Here is a 26229-nt window from a genome sequence, read left to right on the forward strand (position 1 = left end):
TGTACTATTCTACTATTCACTAGTTGCGGCCATCCTGGATTTACAATGTAACATAATTTATTATATTGTATTGTCATCAAAAGTAAATGTGTGTACCAAATATTAGATCAATCAAATATTAGATCAATCTAAATTTGACCTAAATAAACAAGGTGAGCTGAATAAAACCGTTTGTTTAGTGGAATATACTTTCTCTTCACCACATATGCCAATCATCTCCAAAAAGATGATTACTTCATGATCATTTCATCATTTCAAAATTTCCAAAAACTTTATAGATAATAACCATACGAAATTAGGCAACAAATTTGAATGTGGATGAATACGACTCTTAGCGAAATCGTTTATGAATTATCGTGGGTTTGTATTTCTGTAATTTAAAAAAATTAACAAGTTGTGTTACTATTTTCGAAGATCAGATATCGCCTAATTTCGTGTTATTGAGAATTTTATGTTGTCGTTAACGATACTATGATATTTCTATGGAACTCAATACCCACTGATAAAGTCAATTAAGATTCGTCGAATTAGAAAATCCTACAAGTCACGATATAACTTAACCGGCTATGAAAGTGATGCCAATCTATTCAAACGATTGGTTAAGTTCGATATGATCAGATGTCACCGATAAAGGAATCCTGTAAAGTTTTTATAGAGGAGGAATTTTGTCGTAGGAATATACGAGTTGCGAAGAATAACATTTCAATAGAAATTTCTCTTCTGGCTGCTTTAATGGAATTTATCGAGACGTGAACTATTTCTTGTGGCTTATTTGAATTGATGGATGGACAAAACTGATGACTTCACTGAAGGTGTACAAGAATCTCCTGAAAGATTCTCCTGCAAAAGCTCTACAGAAAAATCGTCATGATGCCCTGCGGAATAGAAAGTAGAAAACTATACAACTATCTGAAAATTCCACAGGGATGGGGCCCCACGAACATACATCAAACTACTAAAGATTATCCAAAACATATTCCTGAAGTTGATTTTAGAAAAACCCCACCGATATTCAATAGATCCTTCATATAAGGAATGCGGGATAGTGGATCTGAGGCAACTATATTGTTTGAACGTCATATTGAAATATAAAAAATTAAAAAATCACGCCAGTTTACCTACGCATAATTATGGTACCCGACAAAGACACCACATGTTGTTCCAAAAATGAGTAAATCTGTTCTTATATAGCACCCAAGGCGTTCAATTTTATTCCTGGCCATATTAAAGGATTAATGAACTTTTACATTTGTTTGAAGGTGGTTGACAATGTTTCGTGGTGTATTTCATCAGTTCGGACTTCCATTGTCTAATATAATATAAATTGATTTGAAATCCCAGAAAGAATCTGTAAAAAATTGAAAAGATTAACCGAAAAATTATAATTTCATTGAAACAGTGAAATTACAAAGAAATCACATACAAGCAACAACCAAAAAATTTAAAAATTAAGATTGAATTATTAATACAAGCTGAAAATAGAAAATTAAAAAATCACGATGTTTCGATTGTTAGTATCCACAATCGTCTTCGGTTTTTTCAAATAAAATTGTTATTTTTCGATTAACCTTTTCTTTCAGGGATTTTAAATCAAATTATATTATATTAGATAATGGAAGTCCGAACAGAAGAAATGAACTTCAACATGTTTAAAAATGAGGTAAAACAATTCATATACGAAACACCAAGAGCCAAATGTAACCAAATCGTTGAAACAAATTTCTCCAACTGATTCATTTCATTTTATTTTATTTATACTCGCCTTTTTGATTCTCCATGCACGCAGTTAACTTTTATTTTCATAACTATTACTTATTCCTGAATGTATGTACTTTTTAAATGTTCTTATTAATATGATTGATTTTTTAAGTACTTTGTTATTCTCATATATGTTTTTTAAGCTTTTTTCGTGGTATTCTTGTATTGGACTGAATATTTATTAGGTATTTAAGTAATGTACTTTTATCTCGAAACAAGTGTTTGCCCACTTATCGAGTATATATCTGTTATGCAAAAAAATTACTTTATAAATGTTCTCCTTATTGTGTTTGCTTTTTGTATCATACTCTCATTTCCATATATGTGCGATGCCTTTTTTCGTAACGTTCTTGTATTGGATTGAATATAATTTTTTGTATTGGATTGAATATAATTTTCTTTTTATGTAGTTAAGTGAGCCCAAAAACCATATAGACAGTTCTGAAAACAAACCTCCTATATCCATATCACATACAGCGAGTTCTATTGACTCCGCATTTTCACCCAAGATTGATGTTCTGCAGGTGGTTGATTCATACGATGGCACACAATAATAATTTTTCCCAAAGTTATTATAGGAAATCGGTTTCACCAACAATTTCCGCTGAACGTTTGAGTAGAAATGATTGGTGACCACCTAATTGGCCCATTTTTTTCATCAGCAAGAATAACAGGTGAGGAAGTGCCGGTACTTGTAAGAGGCGACATGTGGTTCATGCACGACGGGGCTCCAGCTCATTTTAGTGTTCTTGCTCGTCAGCATCTCGATATCACCTACCCTAATCACTGAATCGGACGTGCAGAACCTCAAAATTGGCCAGCTCGCAGTCTTGATATGAATTCTCCTGTACTAGATGTAATCAGTAATACAGTAATCTTGTTTTTTTTGGTGGGTTTTCGTCTTTGATAGGTATCTGGGTAGCTCGTCAGTGTCCAACCACTGTTTTGTACGACTCCTGTTATTGGAGAAGATCCAATTTGTATCACACGTGGCAATCCGATCCAAAGCAGGGCCGTTTTGGTTGCGCAAAAGCCAAAAACAGATCTCGAAACGTGCCAATTCCCGTCGATCGTTCAGATCGTTCATTAACACTATCATTGCCGAATACCTAGTTGATTTTTTTGACAGTATTGACAGAGCTTTGATTCAATTTGAATTCGTAGAGAAAAATTCACCGATGAGCGCTTAGCGACATCATAAAGTGATGAGCTAAAAAAAAGCAAAAATTAAAATTTGGACGTATAGAGTACAAAACGTACAGAGAAAAATTAACAGCATCGATGTATACATTCTCTATCGATCAGTATACAGTGCATTCTATTTAAAATGAGCCACCCTGAATAACTTTTGGTACAATGATTTTCAGGAAAAATAAAAAATATCTCAAAAATAGTATACAGGGGGACACATTTTGACATATTCACACAGAGCATGTCACCAATTTCTTTTAAATGGATCACCTCATATTGTTTCGCATTATCAGATGCTCCATGATGAGCAGATTTCAACAAAGTATAAAATATATGGTCTGAAGCTTATGGTTCGGGAGATACAAATTATTTGAGTTGGTTTCATAGGTGTTTTTGTGAAGTATACTTGAAAAAAGTCTTATTTTGCTTAATTTAGTTTGAATTCGATATTCTTTTTATTTTGTATTCATCTTATTCTACAATAACAATTACCCACCAGGTGAACTTACAATTGGTGTTTCTGTTTTTGTGAATTCTTGAGAAGCAATGGTTTATACGCTTCGAGAACGGATTGAAATAGTGAGTTCGTACTACCAGAATGGAAATAGTGCTAGAGTTGCTGTCCGTATGTTCAATAATAGTCATCCAGGAAGAAATGTACGACACAAATACGTTTCGGAATTATTGAACAAATTTATGAAAACTGGATCTGTTAACAGCAAAAAGCATAACCGTTCAGAAGTTGTCAACGATGAAGCTATTTGTACTGCAATTTTAGGACACGTTGGACTAATGCAAAATTCGCAATCTCTTACTAAGTTATCTCGAGAATCAGGAATCAGTCGTACAAATGTTTTCATTAACCTTCATAAGTACACATTTCATTCATATAAGATTAGACTAGTTCATGAATTGAACGAAGATGATTTCGATAGACGTATCGAGTTTTGTGAAAGTCTGACTGGATCAACTTGCACCTGAATTTCTTGTATAAAATTTATTTTTCGGATGAATGTACGTTTAGTTTGAATGGAGGGGTGAATCTGCAAAATTGTCGATATTGGAGTGATATCAATCCTCATTTATACCGTCAAGTTCATACCCAACGATCTTAAAAACTGAATGTTTGGGCAGGAATTTTAGGTGACCACATTGTGGGACCTTTTTTTATCAATGATAATTTGACTAGTGATAAATATTTGGATATGTTGGAGAATCGAATAATAAGGTGCATCAATAAAGCAATTGAGGAGGATATGAATTTATTCGAAAACGAAATAGTTTTTCAGCAGGATGGTGCAACTCCTGATTATGCAGAGAAATAACTCTCGAGATTCTCAACCATGTGAAGGCAGCAATGGAAGCTCGTCTGTACCATTGTATGGAAGTTGGTGGAAACATTTTTGAACATTCACTATAGACATTTTTCTACTTCTCATCGTCTGGTCATCAGATTTTGATTCAAGAATTAATAAAAAAAACTCTTTTCTGATTTATTGCTTCCATATTTGTCTCTAGAACGAATATTTCAAAATCTGGCCTTCTGTATAATTGTTGACCTGTTCATTTATTTTTCCTGCAAATCATTGTTTCAAAAGTTCTTAAAATTCTGCTTTAAAATTCAATGTACGGTAGTACAATGAAATTGTAAAATTGACCAAAATAATGTTAAGAAAATTAAGAGTTATTAGCAACTAGATGATGTATTATTTTTTCTCTTCTCTATCATTGTTATGATACTAAATGAGTATGTTTATAATTATTTTCTTATACTTACTGTATAATTTTTAGGTAGGGTGGAAGATAGCCTTTGGCTAACCCGTTTCCTTTTATGTATAAATGTATTTTCATGCATAATAAAGGATATTATTATTATTACTATTATCATGGAGCATATGATAATGCGAAGCAATATAGGGTGATCCATTAAAATAATTGGTGACATGCTCTGGGGGTGCGATAGGGGAAGTAACATCAAATGTGAATGTGTCAAAATGTGCACCCCTGTATACTATTACCAACTTGTTTTTTATTTTTCCTGAAAATTATTGAATCAAAAGTTATTCTAGGTGGTTCGTTTTAAATGGAATGCACTGTATATACCACGGCACAGTAGAATAAATATTCGTTGAGACGTGTAACTTCGAAAATACATGACATTAAAACGTCAAAACTTCTGAAACAACCTAGTAATTGAACGTATAACCCAGATCCAATTTAGACATCTGTGTTTTGTACTATCGCCACAATGGCGCTGGCATCTAATTTTTTGAATTCCCAATAGGTATAGAGTTCGTTTAGACTGGGTGTTATTTTGTAATACGTTTGTATTAGATGTATTTCACGAGTTGTGGAAAAACTCTATTGATGGATATTAGTCAGTTTCATTATTGACGACCTGTTTTGAACATTGCTGACGAACACACCCAATCAGATAAACATCGAAGCTATTTTGAAGAAATCCATTATCCCACTCTTGTCTGGAACGGGCGCCACTTATAAACTTCACTGTCAATATAAACAAAAACATTTTTTCGCCTCACCTTTATAAATTATTTGATATCTATAAATGTATTGTTTTCTTCCTAATGAACATTGTTGTCGAACAGTGTTTACTCTTACACTATACTGATTTGACCAACTAAGATTTGTGGTGATTCATTTAAACATATTATAAAGACAATATACTTGATTTAAGCTATACCATTAAATACAAACAAAACATCGGCTGGTCTTGGTAAGAAACTCACATAAATTTCATTGGATTGAGACGATCTTTCACAAAAACAAGAAATAACTACGAGTTCTGTCTGACAAGGCAGTTTTATTTGGTTAAAGAATGTAGTCGTTTCTTGACGTGAGAATTGTATTTTTCGTTCCTGTGTGAATGGCCAAGTAACATTCGTTATTATTATTCTCAGACTAAAGTTTATTTACTTATTCAGTTGATTTTTATTTCAAAATCTACTAGGGCGAGTGAAATTTCCTGGATAGAACTTAAACATTACTGATATACAAATTTTCTGCAACGGTATCTTGGATTATATTAAATCTTGACAATTTGCGAATATCAACAGTTTTTAATTTTCAACTGAAGAGTTGTCAATCTATTGAGCATCCTGATGATGCCAACTCAGTGAAACGTGCTTCGAGAGTTACTATTTTTGTTCTGGAGTAGAAATAGTATTTTTCAATAGAGTTATTTCATACCAGAGTTTCCAATTCTACCTATCGAATGGTGGTCAATTGATTAGGAATTACTGAAAATGATGGCAAGTTCCTTACATGCGGAACAGATGAGATATTTGTCAACTCAACTTCGAATTAATACATATATTCAGATAAAAATTGGGAGCAGTTATTGCAGTCGAAGTCAAGTGAAAAATTATACTCTTTCTTTGTTCCTTATTTAGAAAATTCATTAACCCTTCTTCAGGAACTATTTAGGTATACAAATCGAATGAAGAATATTTTTTTTCTGATTGATTCGGCCATGGCAGAACATTCAGGAATCGAATCCAGGACCATCATATGAACTATGTAAATAATAAGACAAGTTCAACATATTCAAATAATCTTTTAGAAGGAAATCATATCTTCAACGAAGAGTTCGAAATTTTACATATAAAAATAAAGGTTTGAAACTGAATTATTTGGAAGCAATGGAAATTAATGAACTTAAAAATTCAAACATTCTAAAGAATGACCAACTGGATCACCATTATTGAGAAAGAATTATTATGGATGTAGAAGTGAGGTAATATGCTTCTTGTGATTATAATTGAAGAGGTACCACGGGTTGAGGTTAAGGTAATTTGTTGGAGGTAGCCTCACTTATGGTTAGCTTAGGTTAGGTGTTATAAAACACATTCAAACACCACTTATCAAGTTATATACAGAAATATATTAATCGAAAATTCTTATCCCAGAAAACTCATCAAACTTATGTTATGATTATTGCCTATCAATTTTTCTTATAAATCTATACCAAATTCAGAAAGTTATCTTCAAATATCATAAAATTTTTTCATAATGAACAAAATATTGAAATATGTTAACATATATTAAACCTATATAGAATTACAAAAAAATAGAACGATTGAATGGATAATACAAAAAGTCAAATGTAATTTTATAACATTCCTTGTAACAATTGTAATTGTAATTCAAATTACATTGGATCAACATCTAGAACTCTCAATCATAGAATAAAAGGTGATATAAAACTCAATAAGAAATCATATGCATTAGCACAACACTCTATAAAAACAAACCAAATTACACTAAAATCAGGGTTTTACGTAGAGAAAAAATATTTCCAAACTATTTTTTCTTGAAATGAACGAAATCTCAGCCTCAGCCGACATACACCAAAAAAAATCGTATCAATAAATAACCCTCTTTTGAGAGTTAATGATTTTCGCATCAAATCATCATGCTCATTGAAAAATGATATTTATGTCTTATATTCTATATCCTATTCATGTTTCACTTCTTCTCATGAGTGATTTTTGGATCCTTTGGTGTAGTAATGAATATTACTGGAGTTTTTTCTCAACACTAAACCGTTATTTCAATACCTCGACACGTGTTTCGATCACCAAGTGATCATCTTCAAGAGGAAGATCTTCCTCTTCTCCACAGTAATAGTCATGAATGTATATGTTGTACTCATTTTTACTGTAAGTATAATTTTGTAATGTTATTAAAAGAGAAAAAAAATACAACTTGATAATTTACAGGCCTTGAAGAAGCTTTGCATCAGAAGCGGAAGCTTATCAAAGCAAAGCAGATTTTTGATTATGATCTCTGACTGAGAGACCCCGATAATCTATTTCCTTGTGTATTTTTCCAGTTCAGAGAAGTAGTAATACTTATTCAATGTTTAAGACATTCTGGAAAACTCATAATACGCTAATATTCTGTTTGACTAATCGGAATAGGTTATTCTTGAAATCACAATGTTCAAGGGTGATTTTCCAGGCAATAAAAAGTTGGAATATGTGAAGTGCTCAAGAAAAAACTCAGCTCTTTTATATGGTTGACGTCAAACTCAGTCTTACATGAGTCCCTTTGTTTCACGGAAGAAAACAGACATGTTATTGCTAGGGAATTTAAGATAAACAGATATGCAGTGATCCATCTTGAAAGTAAACGATACGGGAAACTTAAAAAGAACATGCATGTTATGAAGTGGATGGATGCATTCTACACAATGTCTATGTCAGAGATACGACAAAATTACATTTATTCTGGGAAAGAAAAAATCCGCTCAGAAAAGGTAATTTTGTTGAAGAACTATATCTCTGACACCAACATCAAGGTTATTTAAATCCATTCTATCAGTTGTGTCAGGGAGAAAAAAATGCTTTACAGTCCTTAGTGAATGATTTCAAAGTGTTTTCATTGTTGATTGACTGTATCACAAAATAAATATATATTTTCGTAACACGAGTACCCGAACTTGTATCTCTGATATTTTAATAATAATAAATGGGCTTTATTCATTGACATACATTGTTTATAAAGAAGAAGTAAATACAAAAATCCATGAAAAGGGTGAAGTTCTGCCGAGGCTGTTTCACAACTCAACCTGGGGGATGGCATATTTTATATAGAAATATAAAAATAATTACCCAGTATACATTGGTAAGTGAGTAGTTCATGAATCTTTGTGAGACTAAGAAAAAACAAAGGTTATAAATTCCAAAGTTAATTAAAATTAAAAATTAAAAATCTATTCAGCTTAAATAAGGTAAAATATAGCAAAACATACACAAAGGTGAAATAAAGGGAAAACCGTATGAGTAAGGCATAACATGAATATATTATCTATCCAGAAGACTTCAGATATGTTTTCAACTTTTTCTTGAAATTATATATGGAGTAGTGTCTAAATTCACTAGACAGAGCATTATATTGATTGATAGAGTTGTGAATAAAACTACAAGAAAAGCAGGCTGTCGAGTGTTTTGGAATAATAAAAGTGTGACGGTTTCGTGTCCTCGAATTATTCTGTGATTTGAAATTTCATATCTTTCATAAATATAATTTGGCTTTTTGTAAATGAGGAATTTATGTGTATTGACGAGTAGGTGGAGCTGCCAGGTTTTAGCAATCGGTAATCAACCTGACTCCTCGAACTTGGGGGATATATGGTCGAATTTTCTCACACCATAAGAAAGACGAATGCAATTGTTTTGTATTTTTTGTAAACGATTTGTATTTATATTTGTTTGTATCAAAGCAGGCCCGTAGATTATATCGCAATATGCTCATCTAGACAATATGAGGGTTTCGCAAAGTTTCAACTTCAATTTGGGAGTCAAAATATCTCTACTTTGATAGAGTTGACGTAAGATACTGTATGAGCTACGACAAAATGAATTTATATGGAATCTCAGATCATCATCTAGCCATGAACCCAAGTTCTTGCTTTCTGTAATTGTTTGTAGTAAGTCTTGTCCAAGTTGGATTTCAATTCTTCCTACAATTTCCCGTCTTTTGTGTTTCGGGCCAAAAAGTATCAGCTGAGATTTTTCAGAATTCAATTTAAGGTTATGGGCTATAGATAGATCTAGTAACTTTTGTAGATCGCTGTTAATTTTTCCATTGCCACCTGCCAGTTACTTGGAGGAAATCGATAATATAACTGAGTGTCATCTGCATAATGATGAACTGTGCAATGATCAATTATTTTATGGAAGTAGGAAAGCTGTTGAAATTTCACGATATTCTACTCGAGAGTTTGTTAGTTATTGTGTGAGTGACACTACTTTCGTTATTTTTAAAACAATGGATCAAACACAATTTCGTATTTTAATTTTCCACTGCTTCTTGATGGACGAAAATACCGTTGAAGTGAAGCAATGGCTTGACTCCGCTCTGTCAGAATCAACAATTAAACGTTGGTTTTCTGACTTCAAATGTAGTCGTAGAGACATCAGTGATGCAGAACGCAGTGGAGTCCAAATGTAGCAGTAACATCAGAAAACATAAAGAACAAACTCGTTTTGAATGATCGAAGAGTGAAGTTGCGTGAGTTTGTGAGACATTTTGAAAATATCAAAAAAAGTGTTGACCTTATATCGCATGAGAATTCCACCATGAGAAAGCTCTGTTGAAGTGGGTGCCGCGTGAACTCACTGTTGACAAAAAACAAGAACGTCTCGATGATTCAGAGCACGCAGTGTTTGGCCATGTTTAAACATAACAAATCGGAATTTTTGCGTAGATATGTGACAATGCATAAAACATGGACCCATTACTTCAGTCCGGAATCGAAACGATCGTCATTTGAGTGTAGAGCAATTGGTAAACCTCTTTTAAAGCCCCTGAAAGCACAAAAACCGGCTGGAAAATTTATGGCCTCAGTATTTTGGAATGTGGGTGGTGTAATGTAGAAGGAAAATAGCATCAATTTGATATTATATAGCGTTATTGAAGTGTTTGTAGGCCGAAATTCCAATGAAACGACTGCGTATGACGAAAATAAAAAAATTTGTTTCATCAAAACAACACACCTTGTTACAAGTCAATCAATGGCAAAACTATATAAATTGAACTTCGAATTGATCCCACATCCACTGTTTTCGCAAGATTTGGCTCCCAGCGACTGTTGGCTACAGACTCCAAAAAAAATGCTCATCGGTAAGAAATTTAGCTCGAATGAAGAGGTTATTGCTGAAACGGAGGCCTCCAGAAAAATACTTTTCAAGACCTGCTAAATCCTGAACACGTTGATTGCTGATTCTTGAATCATTCGTATGTGTAATCGTGGATGACAAGGTGCCCAGGTATCCCTGGTATCTGTAGAGTGGGAGGGTGAGTACGGTCCCACAGCACTTAGGCTACATGTGACCCATTGTACATCCTCCTAAGAAGTTGTCCTCTTGGGTCATCGTCCATCCTGTTCTTTCCAGGAAGGTGAATAGGTCACTAGGAGACATCTCCTTTATATTGGCAGGTGTAGGTCAAGACTCGCCGAACACACACTCTCTTTGGCAACCTTGAGGTGTCTCACCGTGGCCCCCGCGAAGGTTTTGGAAAGTGCAACGACATTACTGTCGTTGTGCGGTTTCTTCAACCTTCTTTAGGTGCACAAGTGAGGGATCTTTCCTGCAGGGGCAGTCGGTTCCTTGCCTTCATTCAAGGTGGAGCTCTTGGCGCCCGCTGCAGGAAATGCCTTTGCTGTTGGAGGTATAGTGGGGGAGGAGGAGGGTGCGCTTATAGTTGCTGCCACTCCTGCCTCTTTCGTTCTCTTTCTCCTTTTGGCCTTGGCGCCGCAAATGCGCTTACACCTTAGCCTTTGTATTACATCACTATGCCTCTTTCCAAGCGATAGATTGGGGTGGACAATTCTGTTCATCCCCAGCCACCGCCTTGAATTGAGGTGAGCACTTCTGTCCAGCCTCGGGATTGGTTTTTGTTTTTGTTGTTTCTGTTTTTTGTGTTTGTTTCATTCATGTGTATTTCCTAGGTATCCTACTACTTTGGAAAATATAAGTTAAGTTTCATTGAAAGTGTTTACTTTCGCTTCTTGGTAGGGTTGACAGCGAGTTCTTACTCTGTAGTCTAGTTTTAAAATAAGATTATGGCCTTGTGAACCTCCAGTCGTGAAGCTACGATTGTGCAGTTTCTTTATTACATTGTCGAACACCAGTGACCATAGAAGAGAACATAGTACTGGTTTTTAGGTTTAGCTTTTTTCCACTGTAACTTAAATTATCTCCTCTTCCAGACAGCATCTACTCGTTTAGTGAGAAATGTCTGTTCCGAGCCTCTAACAATCTAATCGTGCGTTTATTTGAGGTGCTACTAAAAGCACCATCTATATCAATGAATGCACAATCTATTGGAGCCTCTGGAGACACCCTACATTTTGTTTTATGAGAGAGAGGACATTGCCAGATCAAGATCTTCAGATGATGTGGAGCTGCAGGTTTTTCCTGGTTTTCCTGCAGCTGAAAAAGCAAATGCGCCACTGAAATCAATGAAGTCGCCCCGGAGCGCCAATTAATTTTTATTGTTGTTTTTATTTTCATCGTTGTTTTATAATTTCATAAATAAGAATTTTTTTCAGCACTACAACAACTTTTTCAAAGCCTTCAACAACTGTAGACTACTATAGAGTATCGATTGTGGATTTGCTCGCAAGATACAAGCTAACAAAGCTGATGTAAAGAATATTACTGGATTTTAATCTCAACACCAAACCGTCATTTTTATTACCTAGACACGTGTTCCGAGCACCAAGTGATCATCTTCAAGAGGAATATTGAACTAAATTTAGATTATTAAAAATGTGTTTGAATTTCATGAAGTAAGTATCAGTTTTCTCCAATGAGGATCTTTTTTAATCTTGATTTGAAAATTTGAATATTGAATAATTCTTCTAGTATTGAATACAGAATTAGGAAAATAACTTTTGTCTGATTTCTACTAAGTTTATCATTTGCTACTACCGGTTTCGGTTTTTTCGACCAGATTCAAGTAAATAATACATGAAACCAAGACAAGTACATATCAGAGGAAGCTTTTCCAGAAGAAATGAAGATCATAAAGCATCTAGCATATAACAACCATAATATCTCGCAACTCAATTGAAAAACTGATCTACAGTAGGAACCAAAAATTGATCAAGAACGCACTATACCTAAACCAGAAAGAACCTAAGGAAACTAAGAAATATGCTAGCATAAGCCATTCGATAAGGCTCTCCAAAAACATAAAGAATTATTTTTTAAAACTTAACATAATTACATCATTGACTAATAATAATACTTTAGGGAACATGTTATTCAATGCAAGACCTAAAAGGGATAGGTGGAAAAAATCGGGCATATATAAACTAGAATGTGGTGACGATCCAGCAGCTTATGCAGGATAGCAAGAATTTCAACATAATACGTATAAATGGCAAATATATGATGAACTGAATGTCACGGGACTATTACTAGATTTTCAGAGCGGATTTACAAGTTTTCCTGTTTTCTTTGCCTTTGGCCTCCGAGATATAATATATTCCAGGTCAAGCTAACGTGAAAAATATACCTCTTGTTAATCCCAAAAACGTTTTGTTACTTCCATTATACATTAAAGCATTAGAAAAAGAAGGTGACGCGTTTAAATAGCCTAAACGCGTTTTTCCAAAATTAAGTGATGCAAAGCTCAAGGAAGGTATATTTGTTGAATCACTATTTAGAAAACTACTAAGTGATCAACAGTTTGATAAAAAATCAAGTAATGTTGAATTAGTTGCGTGGAGTTCTTTCAAAAGAATTGTTTCCGAGTATTTAGGGAACAAGAAAGTAGAAAATTACGAAACACTTGTAAAAGAACTACATGCAGAATGGTATGTCGGATGTCCATTTCTTGCACTCCCATTTGAATTTTTTACCAGAAAATTTGGGCGCTGTCAGTGACGAACAAGGAAAAAGGTTCCACCAAGTAATACTGACAATGGGGTAACGTTACCAAGGCAGATGGGATGCAGCAATGATGGGGGATCATTGTTGGTTCCTTATGAGGGAAAACGATGGAACATATAAAAAAAAATTCAAAATTTGCGAAAAGGTTATGCACAAAAGACTTCATTTCGATGTTTTTTCATGTGCATTGTAAATAAAGTCTGTTATCCTCAAAATATATTGTTTTTACTTGTTTTGATCTGATATTTCCCTATAATATATGAACATTTTTGTATAAAAAAAATAACTATAACTCAAATTGTTTACATGAGAATTTTTGATGTTGAAGTCGCAGTCAAAATGCTTTGAGCTCTCATGTATAACCATTATAATATTAGTCGCAATTGTTTTTCTTATTTGTTGTCTAGTCTAGTTAGTTATTGTAGCATTGGTATTGATTATTCAGGCAGTATTTATTATTTCAGGTACTTATTATAGGTACCTGTCCTTATCAGTGAATATTCAAGTACTTGTCTGGGCTTGACGTATTAGTTACTTGAAAATGGTTTAATAAACCGAAATTAATAAACCGAAATTAAGTAGAAATTAGACAAAAGTTTTTTTTTTACTCTAGATTCAATATCAAATTTTACAAAAGAAATAGGTCATCAATCGAACAAATTCTAGTATCATTTAGGTTATTGAAGATTTTTGGTCCAGGATAAAAAAAAAATTTTTTGGTGAAGATTTGCTCTATGAATATTGGGCAATAGTCCATCTCCAGACCGAGTTGGAAAAATGAATCGAAGAGGTTTTTGTATGAAAGTGTATAATTATTAAATTATTGCAATGCGCTTTCGACTTTCGTCATCATCAGTGCTCACCTGAAAGTAAGTGATCTAATTGAAAAGAAAGTTTTATGAAAATTTGCAGAAAATTCTTGAGGTTATGAAATTTGGAAAATTGTTTATGATTACTTACTTGTCAGGCAACAGAAAGTATCAAAATGAGTACATGGCACATTTGTAATATTTGATTTATATAAAACAAAATAGGCTGATAGCTGACAAAATACATTTTTGGATTGAGGCCATGTGGTTTAGTCAAAGTATTATATGAAAGAAGAACAACTTGTGTGTCATAATAAAAATAATGGTACCAACTTGAAGAGTGATCCATTATGGATTTAAAATAATTATGTTATGGAAAGGCCAATCTAGAATAAAGCATTTTAATAATAAATTTGATTAATTGACATTTCATAATTTTTTTATGAAGGGGAAGGAAATCTCTGTTTACATTTACTTGAGTATTCAAGCAATGATCATTATCGGAAAGTTGTTTGGAAATCTCCAGCTCTTCAAATAAGTCCAGTCTGAGGAAATTTTTATTATCTACTTTACGTTATATTTTGGAATTTATGTTGGGGCTGCAGTTATGATTGTGAAATTCAATGTGGTGGCCGAATGCAGATTTTTCAGGTTTTTTTAAATGTTCATTAATGCGAGTGAAGAGAGGTCTATAGTTTCTACCAATGTAAGATGCAGAACAATCAGAGCAGTCCAGCTTGTAGACTCCACTTCTGTGTAATTTGTTGATTTTGTCTTTGGTATTTACTAAAAAGTTGCTTAAGTTATTATGAGATCTGAAAGAAATGTTTGTGCCACGTATGATATTTTCTATAAATTTGGTAATAACAGTATACATATTTTGATCAAAATAAGGCAAAGAAAAATATTTCACAGAAGGTGAAGGTGGTTGAGTTGAAGACCAATCTTCTATCTGACCTGTGTTTAAATTTACTAATCAATTTATGAATAATAGGTGGTTGATAACCATTGTTGACAGCAATCTGTTTAAATCTATTCAATTCTAAATTAAAATTGGAGGGTGATAAAGGGATGTTCAACAATCTGGTGTCATAACAATTGAAGGGAGCCATTTTATGTTGCATAGGATGAAATGAATTGAAGGGGATGACATGATCAGTCTGGGTTGGTTTTCTGTAAATGGAAAAATCTCGTTTGTTGTTAATTTTTGTTATAGTAAGATCTGAAAAGTTTAATTTATTATTTTTTTCTATTTCCAGAGTGAATTTGATTTTTGAATGTAAGTTATTTAGGGAATCAAGAATGTCATGTGCCAAATTGGAGTTGCCATCTATGAAAACCAAGCAGTCATCAACATATCTGTACCAGCTGAGAATCTTATCAATTTTATTAATGATAACGTTGTTGCTTGCAAGGAATATTAGGCCTGTTTCTATATACATAATTCATAAGTCTACACACCAACAACAGTTAATACCTAACGGTTTCTGCATGCATTACTTTATGGAAGCACTGTATATTTGATAGCTATTATTTTATGTAGTTTATTATAGCATTATGCAATTCATCTCAGTGTTAGACACGTCATTATTGTTTAATAAAACACGTGTTACAGTTTTGTGAACTTTCAAGATGGAAATATCACAACAAAGTGTAGTTGAATACGTTTATCATATATTCTCAACGTAATATTGACCAAATACACGAAAATAACCTCAGCAAACAGTCGGAAATCTGAGGTTCACAGGTAATGGGATCAAATAAAATAAAAATGATTTTTCACAGAACTGGCATTTAGTCTTTCCACCTTACCAATCGGTTCGCAAATACCGATTAATTCATTTTCTATCATATCAACAACGGTCAAAATACCTTTCAGAAACCGACTATCGGAAACCATTTCCACCCTATAGACACTTGAACTCGCACATGCACCACACATCTTCAGGAATATCTCAAGAAACGTCAATCAAATGCGAACATTGCGAACGCGCACTTCAACAGTTCGAATTAGGTCAAAAATATCACGCCACCAGAACTCAGATGCACCTGTCCCACTGCACAATAACAGAATATGACTGGAATGGTTCGTTTCCGTTTCAGACCAGTCTGATTCCACTCTCGAGATAGTGTGCGGGCCTTAGCTGGACCATGCCCACAGTCCAGTCTGAATTAATGATCAATAGACGGGGAATCATTCCCCTTTTTGACTGATCGCGACAAAAGTAGTCTTACGGACGTACACAAATGTGTAAATTCGCTCGAACGCATCAATTAATATTATTGCTGCTCATTTTTTCAATCGAAGCTTTCTATAAATGGTGTGATATGTGCAAATACTAATAGTAATTTGATATTGTATATTGGTTTTCAAATATAACATCCTGTATATTATCAAATTTTTAGATGCTTCAAAATATACTAAACATATTTCATGTACACTATTCTTTACTTATCTTCAATTGTTTCGGAAATATTGAGTGTTTTCAGATTCATTTTGAGAAGTAATAATCAAAAAAAGAAATATAGTTGAATACCAAAATTCACACTCAATGCTCATTTTCCATTTAGGTCTTGATAATGAGAAAGTAAGCAAAAACCCTTTTAAAGTTCATTTTTATTCATATAAAATTTGAAAAAGTATGAACACTTTTGGTTATTTCAAAACTCCTTCGCGTTAGCATATTGTTATAATAATGTTTAACTATAAAGCTGCAAATATGCAAATATCGAATAACATAATACAAAGATATCATTATAATCAGTTAAAAATATGACATTATAAATTTATTTCACTTTCAAGTAAACTGTATAAAGTCGATATGATGAAATAAAAAAACTAGAATGAATATTTTAATAAAGTTATCAAATTAATATTCAGATATCGATGTTATTTTGTTCAAGAATTGAACATATTTTTCCAAGCTTTCAACAATATTCATTATCGTCATCAGGAAAGCTACAATATGGATGAAGGAACAGATCAGATTAGTCAAGAATACAACTTACAGTGTATGTGAGGTTATTCGGCAGAATTACTAAAATGTGGACACAACATATATAGATATAGAGACCAAAAAAAAACCTCAGGAAGTTAAAGACAAACACAATTAATTCATATAATGAAGGATATATCATGTTTTAAAAAAGAAAACGTACCTGTTGTTCCTTGAAGAGGACCACGTGGAAATATAAATTTTGAAGTTGACATATGAGATGTAATTGATTCGTATAAGTGTAGTACCAGCCAATGACAAAAATAACTGCATAAACGTAAGCGAGACATGAGTGGATCCACCTATTGGTGTGACACCCAAGTCAACTTGCTGAGTTTTTATGTCAGTGTTGGTGGTTTGACCAATCAACTGACCACTGCGGTAGCAGAAATTTGGGAATCTAACCCGGAATGCTATCGGAAAACGAAGCCACATGTTTCTAGAAATGATTTGAAATCCAGAAAGAAAAAAAATTCCATGAAAATCGAAAGATAAATAGATGACTACTATTCTTCTTCCTGATTAACCTCTTCTTCCCGAAAAGGTTTGAAATGTTGAATCTGAAGTTCTCACGGATAGGAATATGCTGAACTAGTTTCCGGGTTTTGATCCGTGTATGCTATCATCTTCAATCTCACCGAAGTTTCGACAAAGTCTCATTTGTCATCATCTGGGTATTACTGTTACGTGTTCGGAAATCGGTTGGCCTTACTCGATCCGCTCCCTATTATACTATACACCTAAATATCTGAATTTTGAAACAATTTGAATTTTTTCATTTTCAGTAAAGGGGTATCTAAAATTTTGTATTTGCCGGTGCGAAAGTAACATAAATTTTGATCAGCTTGGATTTAGTATCAGCTTATCGAAATTCATCCAGTTTTACAAAAGCTTTGTACTGTAAAGGACCACCAATTTCATCCACCAACTTTTCTGTTACATAAATCAATGTGTCGTCTGCAAATAGTTGTATTTAACATTTTTTTTTATTTTTCAAATACCATTTATGTAAAGAATTAATGATGGGGGCCCCAAAACAGTACCTTGTGGGACACCATGTTCTGTTTAAATATTATATGAAATTACGTGAAATTTTGTTATTTGTTATCTATTATCGATATAGGATTCGAGTCAATTCATCACTAACATTATCATTAACAGTTTCGAAATCTTTTCTGAGATCTGCAAGGTAGTTGTAGTCGAATAATTATAGATAATTGTTCATGGAGATGACACAAGGATACAAATTTGAGTTGGAGTTTCGCAACTCACAATTTTCAATGTTAATTTTAGTAGTAATCATCAAAACACCTAGTATTTCTGAAACTATTGAAGCCAGATGATGAATATGTTTAAATTTTCTGAAGAACTCAAAAAGCTACTGGTGTTCTTGCATTTGAAATGAAAAAGTTGGTATCGACCACTAACATATGACACAACTTGTATAAACAATGTTTGTTGAGAAAATACGTCAGTAAAATTACAAATCGACGTGTGAAAGCATTATTTGGAAACACCAATATTTATTCATTATGGAATTTATTTCATTCGGCAGTTACATACCACATATTCCATTTTTATAATTTTTTGTCCGGGTGACGAGTTATCACCCGAAGAAGATTGAGGATACTAACAATCGAAACGTCGTGGAGTAACTTGGTTTGGAATATTTCAATCTTTCAATTTTCATTTCATGTTAATAATTTTTAATTTTCATCTCGTGTATTTTATTTCATTGTGATTTCAGTTTTTTTGCTTAATAAAATTGTTTTTTTCAGCTAATATTTTTATTTTTTTACAGATTCTTTCAGTGATTTCAAATCAATTTATATCATAGTAGACAATGGAAGTCCGAACTAATGATATGCACCACGAAACAATGTCAAGTATTTTCAAACATACAGTGCAATTCTTTGATTAATGAAATTTTGGATAATGAAACTAATGCATGAATACTTTATTTTGAAGTGAAATTGACAGATGAAACTCTCAGGATGGCGATTGTGCACCATCTGGGAAAAAAATCAAAAAGAAAGGGGGGTCTTGTGATACATCATTTTAAAGCTGCTGACGAATACTTCACAACCATCGAATATGAAGTCAATATCTTCACCTACTACAAAATGACGGTACGTTTAATAATTTCCTGAAGACAAACACATTAATATCGAATATTTCTAGAAATATTCCTTTTTTATCTGCCATATGGCAATTCCAACAACCCGATAAGGTTTATTGAGTTATTTTCTGTTTATAAAAACGACAAAAAATGTCAGTACGACAATGAACAGTTAGACAGCTAACGACATTTAGAATATTCTCATTTAGTTTTTGGTTTTACTAGTGGAAAGGTACCTTGTCAACAATCTCTAAAATGGTCAATTTCCGTTCATTGCAAGAAAAAATTGAAGGGATTTTTATTTACTGTGTAACTTTCAGGAGACCAAAAGAATTTTTGAATGGACGTTTTCCGAATTGTCCTATCTGTAGAAAATATTTGACGGAACTTATATCCAAATTCACAACTACCGGTAGTGCACACAATAAAAAGCCCCCAGGTTATCCGTTCATTCCAGAAAAACAACAAGTGCAAATAATTGGTCAGATGGTAGTAAATCCTGTCTACTTATTCCATCGCGAATGTTTGTAAGGTGTATCCTTCTACTGTGTGAAAAATTTTGAATAGGAATAGGTGTCATCCATACAAAATTAAAATCGTACACCACTCAACTGAAGATGAACCTGATCGAAGAACAGAATTCTGCGAGATCTTGATGGAAACCATTCAAGGCATCCTACCTATCTTCGCAATATTTGTTTTAGTGACGAATGTAAATTTTTTTGAAAGGCAATGTTCACAGACAAAATTGCCATCATTGAAGTGACACCAATCCTCACGTTTTTCGGGAAACACATACCCAATATCCAGAAAAAATTAACTTTTGGGCAGGAATATTGGGAAACCAATTTGTAGGACCTCTATTTATTGATAAAAATTCAACAGGAAAACTGTATTTGAATACCCTCTCGTCACTGAAATCGTCCAAACGAATCCTAATGAATTCGATATGGATATTGCAGTCCAACAAGATGGAGCACCACCACATTACTCCAGAAAAGTAGAAAACTATTAGGATACTACTTTTCCCGGTCGTTGTATTGGCCGTCGAGGTCCTACAGAATGGCCAACCGGCTCGCCAGATTTGACACCTTTGGACTTTCAAGATGACGCGCAGTCGCCATCTTGAGAGTTTCATCTGTTAATTTCACTTCAAAATAAAGTATTCATGCATTAATTTCATTATCCCAAATCTCTATTTTTTGAGTTGACCCCTTCAAAATATAAAAGAGGAGGGAAATTGAAGAAAGGCACTGTATCTTCGCATACTCTATTATTCACTTTTCCGAAAGTCACTCAAACAATGGCATCAATGCGTGGGGACCTGCAACAAAGAACTATTTGGAACCGTACTCGAACTCTTCATACAAAGCTACGAAACTCTTAGATGTAAGACGATTATGCTTCTACCAACACATTAAAGGTTCAACACATTTTTCAGTCAGCACTGTCTGAACAACTGATCATATTTATTATCATATACAGGTGAAATATATAGGAGTTGATTATATTTGACAGTACACCTTTTCAATCACCGAGTGTTTTGTACGTAAATCTGTCTTTTAGGACATTTTTTTGAATGTCAACAATTCATTATCTGGGAAGTAAATATTTGAATCGCATTCATCTTTGCATCAACGTTGTGATGTACTGGAAATAATAACATCTATATTTCATTTTATATATATTTATATTATAGCTGGTGTGTTATTTCCCATATAGCTCGATGAAGGAGAGATATACATATACGTACGAAAAAGTAAATATTTCGAAATAAAGTTTCGGAACACTCATGTCTTCCAACATACCCATATAGTAGGTTCTGGTGAATGCCTGCAGGAAAACAAGTACTTCCCCGGCCTGTACTATGATGAATATTGAATTATATACGAGAAACATACATGCAAGATACTTCACAGCAGGATCACGCTGAAATTATTATAGTAGATCACCTACATACCGGTTCCGAGTTATTACCCCTCATCAATGCAGGAAAGCTCTTAACTGAACAATACTGTGCATGGGTTAGGTTAGGTCCAAAGTGAGTGGGCCTATTCGACCCTCCACCGCATCCCGCAAGGGTTTATTGTGGCTCACCCCTATTTACACTCGACCAAATAAACCCAGCTCCTTACCGAAGCTGATCATTTTGTATGTTGAGTGGTCTTTCAGGTTAGATGGTAAGAGTGCGGCTTTGCTGAAGCCTAAAAATCTGATTTGATCCCCAGCGGGGCAGGCATAAAGTATGTGCTCTGCTGTTTCATCATTTTCCAAACAGAGGCGACACACACTGTCTTCCGACAGTCCAAGTCTCTGCATGTGATGATTCAAATGACAGTGACGTGTAAGAAGGCCTTCTAGACATCGTAGTTCATCCTTACTGTAGCCTAAGAATGTTTGGTATCAATCTTCAAAGGGTGAATAAACACCTTGGAGCGAGTCAATCCTGGAAGATTCTGCCAGAAGTCCATCAATCTTTTTGCCAACCAGGTGTTCAATCTTTTTTTGGCAAACCCTGAAGCGATGCTAATGATAGATTCTGTGCCTAGGACTCGATTAATTTCGACACGGCTCGACTGCATGTATGAAACCTTCGTCTAGGTGAAAGATTATTTACTAGAAACAGCTCCGTATCGTAAATGAAGCACTAAGTGGAAAAACATCCCATGTACCAATACTATTGATAGAAATCAAACAAGTTTGAACACTGTATCGAGGAGAGATACAGACGTACTCGGAAAAGTAGTTGCTTTCCGGCATTTGTACGTTGAACGATGAGAGCGATGAATATTTTGAGATTTTGTTTCGAAATGTTTATTTTCTTACGTATTCATTTCTCCTCTTGTTTCGATTTTAGACCGAAGTTGACGAGTATTCTGCTAGATTTGTAAAATGTTTCGGAAAAAATTGACATCTTCGATAAATGTGAATTTTTGCTCGATATTGAACAAAATTTTTCCAAGATGTATTCGTATTGTAAATAAAATCAATTTTGTTATAGATAACATTATCTTGTGGCGATGAGAAACATGTAAGAAAAGAAGAAGCCCATTTATGGCTTGAGAAACGGTTACAATTGCTTCTTCGAAGACCGTAACGTATTATATCTGCATTCATTAGATAATAATGAGATGTGCGTGTTGACTTTGATATATCCTCTAGAAACTTTCAATATTGAAGCAATCTGTGAGTGCCATTTACTCACAGAAGATGCATAGGTTCAATTATCATTTAACATAAATGACCCCAATCAGGAAAGTATGATGGATCAAACGTCACTAACGTAGTCTTTTTCTATTAGACGAGCACAATTATGATACATGAATGAAAGTTATAATAAATAATGTAGGGATGCACTACTCGGAAATGTTTATTCCGGATGAATGTATGAAAACATAAAGACTACAGAGATTCTTCCCAGTTTCGCACTTCCGATTTTTTTTGTTCTTAAGGATAAAACACAAGCACTACAGGAAAATCCTTAAGGCGTTCTCTGAGCGGTGTCTGTGCGAAAGTAGCAATTAAAATTGGATTTGAATCGCTGAAGATTGAATCCATTTGGAGAAACGTTCTTAGGAAGTTTATTTCACTTAAACGCCGTTCTCCAAATGAAAGAGTTTTTAAATAGTGAAGTTCGAGGTATACTGAGTTGAACATCAAAACGATGAGCAGCGTATTTCTGATATGTACCGCTCTTGGTAGAATTAAATGTGTCAAGTCACTTGAACACCTCCCGTGGAAGTATCTATAAAAAAAAGACAAATTTTCAACATTTCTTCGATGCTTCAGGCTATCAAGGTTGCACGTGATGTTCGCGTCTCCATTCAGGTGGATGGCTCTCTTTTGGATGGAATCCAGCAACTTCAGGATATGTTTGGGGGCAGAGCTCCATACTTGAGAACGGTACTCTAAAGAAGGTCTCATCTGAGCTTTATAAAGCATCAAAAGTTGCTGAGGTGTGTACAGTTTTCTGGTTCGGAACAGTGTTCCCAGCTTTTGAGAAGCAGCCTTTGCAATTCCAGTGACATGATTGTGCAAAGACATTTTGGTGTCCAGTTACACCCCCAACAAACTTATCGAGGCAGAAAGCGGAATTGTCTGACCTGACACTATTATATTCGATTCGGAGACATTTATCTTCTTGGAGATAACCAATGCCTGGGTTTTTGTGGCATTGAATTGAACCTGGTCACTTAAACCCCAATGGACGATTCCAGTACCCCTATTCAGTGTTGCCACTATAAAATTTTTGGGTCTAAATCGACTGACATTTTCCAGTACTTTTTTTGGAATACTTCAAAGTCGGAACAGATAGAATTTTGAATTTTATAGATTTCTGGATGTTCCCGGATATATGAATAATTGAAGTTAATATGGACAAAAATAAAAAATTCTAGGGAATTTTAAGTTTGTATGTTGTTTAATAGTGATAATTCTGTCATTTTACCGTCACATGTCATATACCATATGAAATTTTATTGTTGTATTCACTTATTGTTCATTGTATTCAGTAGAACAGGATCGTTCTGATAGAAAAGGTCTAATCATCTTTGAAGTTCTGCAACTGAATGGTCTTCAATCAATAAATTGTCTTCCGATAGGGTACCTGGAACATCCTCCGGTAATAATAATGGTATGGAAAAACATCTACAGAATATAGGTACTATCAAAACGTAACTACTCGGCAAAAACAAACTGAACACTGAAATGCTGTTTGTGACAACAGGTGAACATATATAGGTGACAGGTTTCGAACAATTGAACAACCTGTAAAGGATTTTTTATTTTTGTTCATATCAACTTCAATACGTCTATTCATATATTCGGGAACATCCAGGAATCTATGAAGTTACAAATTCTATCTGTTCCGAATTTGAAATATTCCAAAAAGGTCTAGAAAATTTCAGTCGATTTAGACCAGAAAATTTTGTAGTGGCAACACTGAATAGAAATACTGGAATCGTCCATTCGAATTCACTTCTAGATCCCCATTTAGATATGCAACCTCCTGCTGCCGGTGATGTGCCTCCGTAGCCGATGACTCGGAATCCAAATGGAATGACGAGACGAGTGTGCTGTCGTCAGCAAACCAATATATTGTTTTTTCCCAATAAGTCGTTGATATACAATAAAAAGAAGGCTGGGGAACACCAGAGTTTACGGTGAAGGTATTCGAAAGGTATCTATCGACGGCCACTTGCAGGCAACGTTCTTTCAGGAAGCTAGAGAGCCATACAGAAAAATTATACGACAAGCCATAGCATCGTAGTTTGGCTAGCAAACCCTCATGCCACACAGGTCAAAGGCCTCAGAAATATCAAGCGCAACAGCTCTTGATTCTCCATGTTTCTCGATTGCGTTATTCCAAATATGGGTGACATAACATAGAAGGTCGCCTGTTGATCTTTGTTTCTGAAACCCATATTGATGATCACTGAAGATGTTGAAACCCTCTAAATATTTGAGGATATGTTGGTTCACGACTGTCTATGATTTTTTATATCACTGAAAGCAAAGCGGCTGGTCTATAGTTATTTGGAAGTTTTTTTGACCTTTTTGGGAATAAGCTGAACGCGAGCAATCTTCCAACAAGAAGGTTAAACCTCTTTCTTATAAGACAGGTTGAAAAGTCTGCACAATACTGGTGCGAGTTCATTTGCGCAATTTTTAAGTACGATGACGGGCACTTCATTAGGGCCAGACGCCTTGTTGCTATTGAGCTGTTTCAAAATTCGCCTGACAAAACGTTGTCGGAAAGTACTTTCCGTCATTGTGGATTCTAATGTGAGAATAGTGGGTTGGTGCCATTCCCTGAAAATCGACTGTGGAGTGGGATGCAAATTGTTCAGCTAGTAGATTTGCTTTTTCCATGGTTGTTGTTGCAGTTGAACCACCCGCTTGTGTTAGTGGTGAAATTGTGGATTTTGTAAAGTTCTCATTAACAACTTTAGCTACCGACCAGAAGGATCCAGACCCGCTGGATCTAGATCCTCTGTATAATATTTTTTCAGACCACGATCCCCATATTAAAGTTCAATGAATAAGTTTCGTCGATAGGATGAAACGACAGTAATTTCAGTTACAAATTAAAGTGGTTAAAACATAGAAATATTCATTTCTCATTTTTCATAATCATCACCTACTACGTAGGCTATATCCATAAATTTATCAAAATTGAAGAATTTGGAAAGATACCAATACACATGAGATCCAAGAGCGTCCACTGTATCAGTTCCTATTGCTTTGAGAACGATGTTGGCGAGGCCATCAATGTCAACGGCGAGCACTATAGGTCGATGATAACCAACTCCTTCGGGCCTGAACGACATGTGGTTTCAACAGAACGGTGCTACGTGCCACACAATTCGATGATATCTCATACATTTTGTTTCATTTAAATTCAAAGATAGGAAGCGATTAATTGAAAACGCTAAATATAAAAAAGGTGCTAAAATAGCATCAAAGAGGAGATCAATCCATGCGAACAGATCGTGATGAAATGAAACCTAAAGTACCAAACGGTAGCAAATTGCCGAAAATGATTCTCCCCAATAGAACGACTCAACAGATTGTCTCTGGTCTGGATTCCTGGCCACACTGACCTGGATTCCTGGCCACACTGACCTGGAAGGCATTGAGGCTGCTGACTCTTTTCCAAAGGAGGGTGCTGCAAGCAGCTTCATCGGACCAGAACCTGCCATTGGCATCGCTTGGGGCTTTGTCGAACAAAGACTGAATACCTGGATGGTAAGAAGCTTCTGGCAGAATCTTACAGGATTGGCTCATTCCAAGGCGTTTACTCACCCTTCGAAGCTTGATACCAAGAAGTTGTTGTACTACAGTGAGGCCTTCTCACAGGTCACTGTCATTTGAATCATCATATGGAGAGACTCGGACTGTCAGATGACAGTGTGTCGCCTCTGTTT

The 26229-nt window shown here is 34.5% G+C and overlaps 1 protein-coding gene across 2 annotated transcripts in view; it reads right to left on the reverse strand.

Moving 5' to 3' along the window:
* Positions 1-16332, reverse strand: part of AdamTS-B (ADAM metallopeptidase with thrombospondin type 1 motif B) — a 97414-nt gene extending 81082 nt beyond the window's left edge. The window contains exon 1 of one of the 2 annotated variants that reach the window (XR_012465898.1): positions 16061-16332. The gene's annotated coding sequence lies outside the window, so the exon portion shown is untranslated. The remainder of the gene's footprint in view (positions 1-16060) is intronic. The other variant, XM_074177343.1, reaches the window with a different exon arrangement.
* Between the last annotated feature and the right edge of the window lie 9897 nt (positions 16333-26229).

The sequence above is a fragment of the Leptinotarsa decemlineata genome, unplaced genomic scaffold, assembly GCF_025532065.1.
Source record: "Leptinotarsa decemlineata unplaced genomic scaffold, Ldec_3_MD MMD2_tig00002974_RagTag_RagTag, whole genome shotgun sequence".
Lineage (NCBI taxonomy): Eukaryota > Metazoa > Arthropoda > Insecta > Coleoptera > Chrysomelidae > Leptinotarsa > Leptinotarsa decemlineata.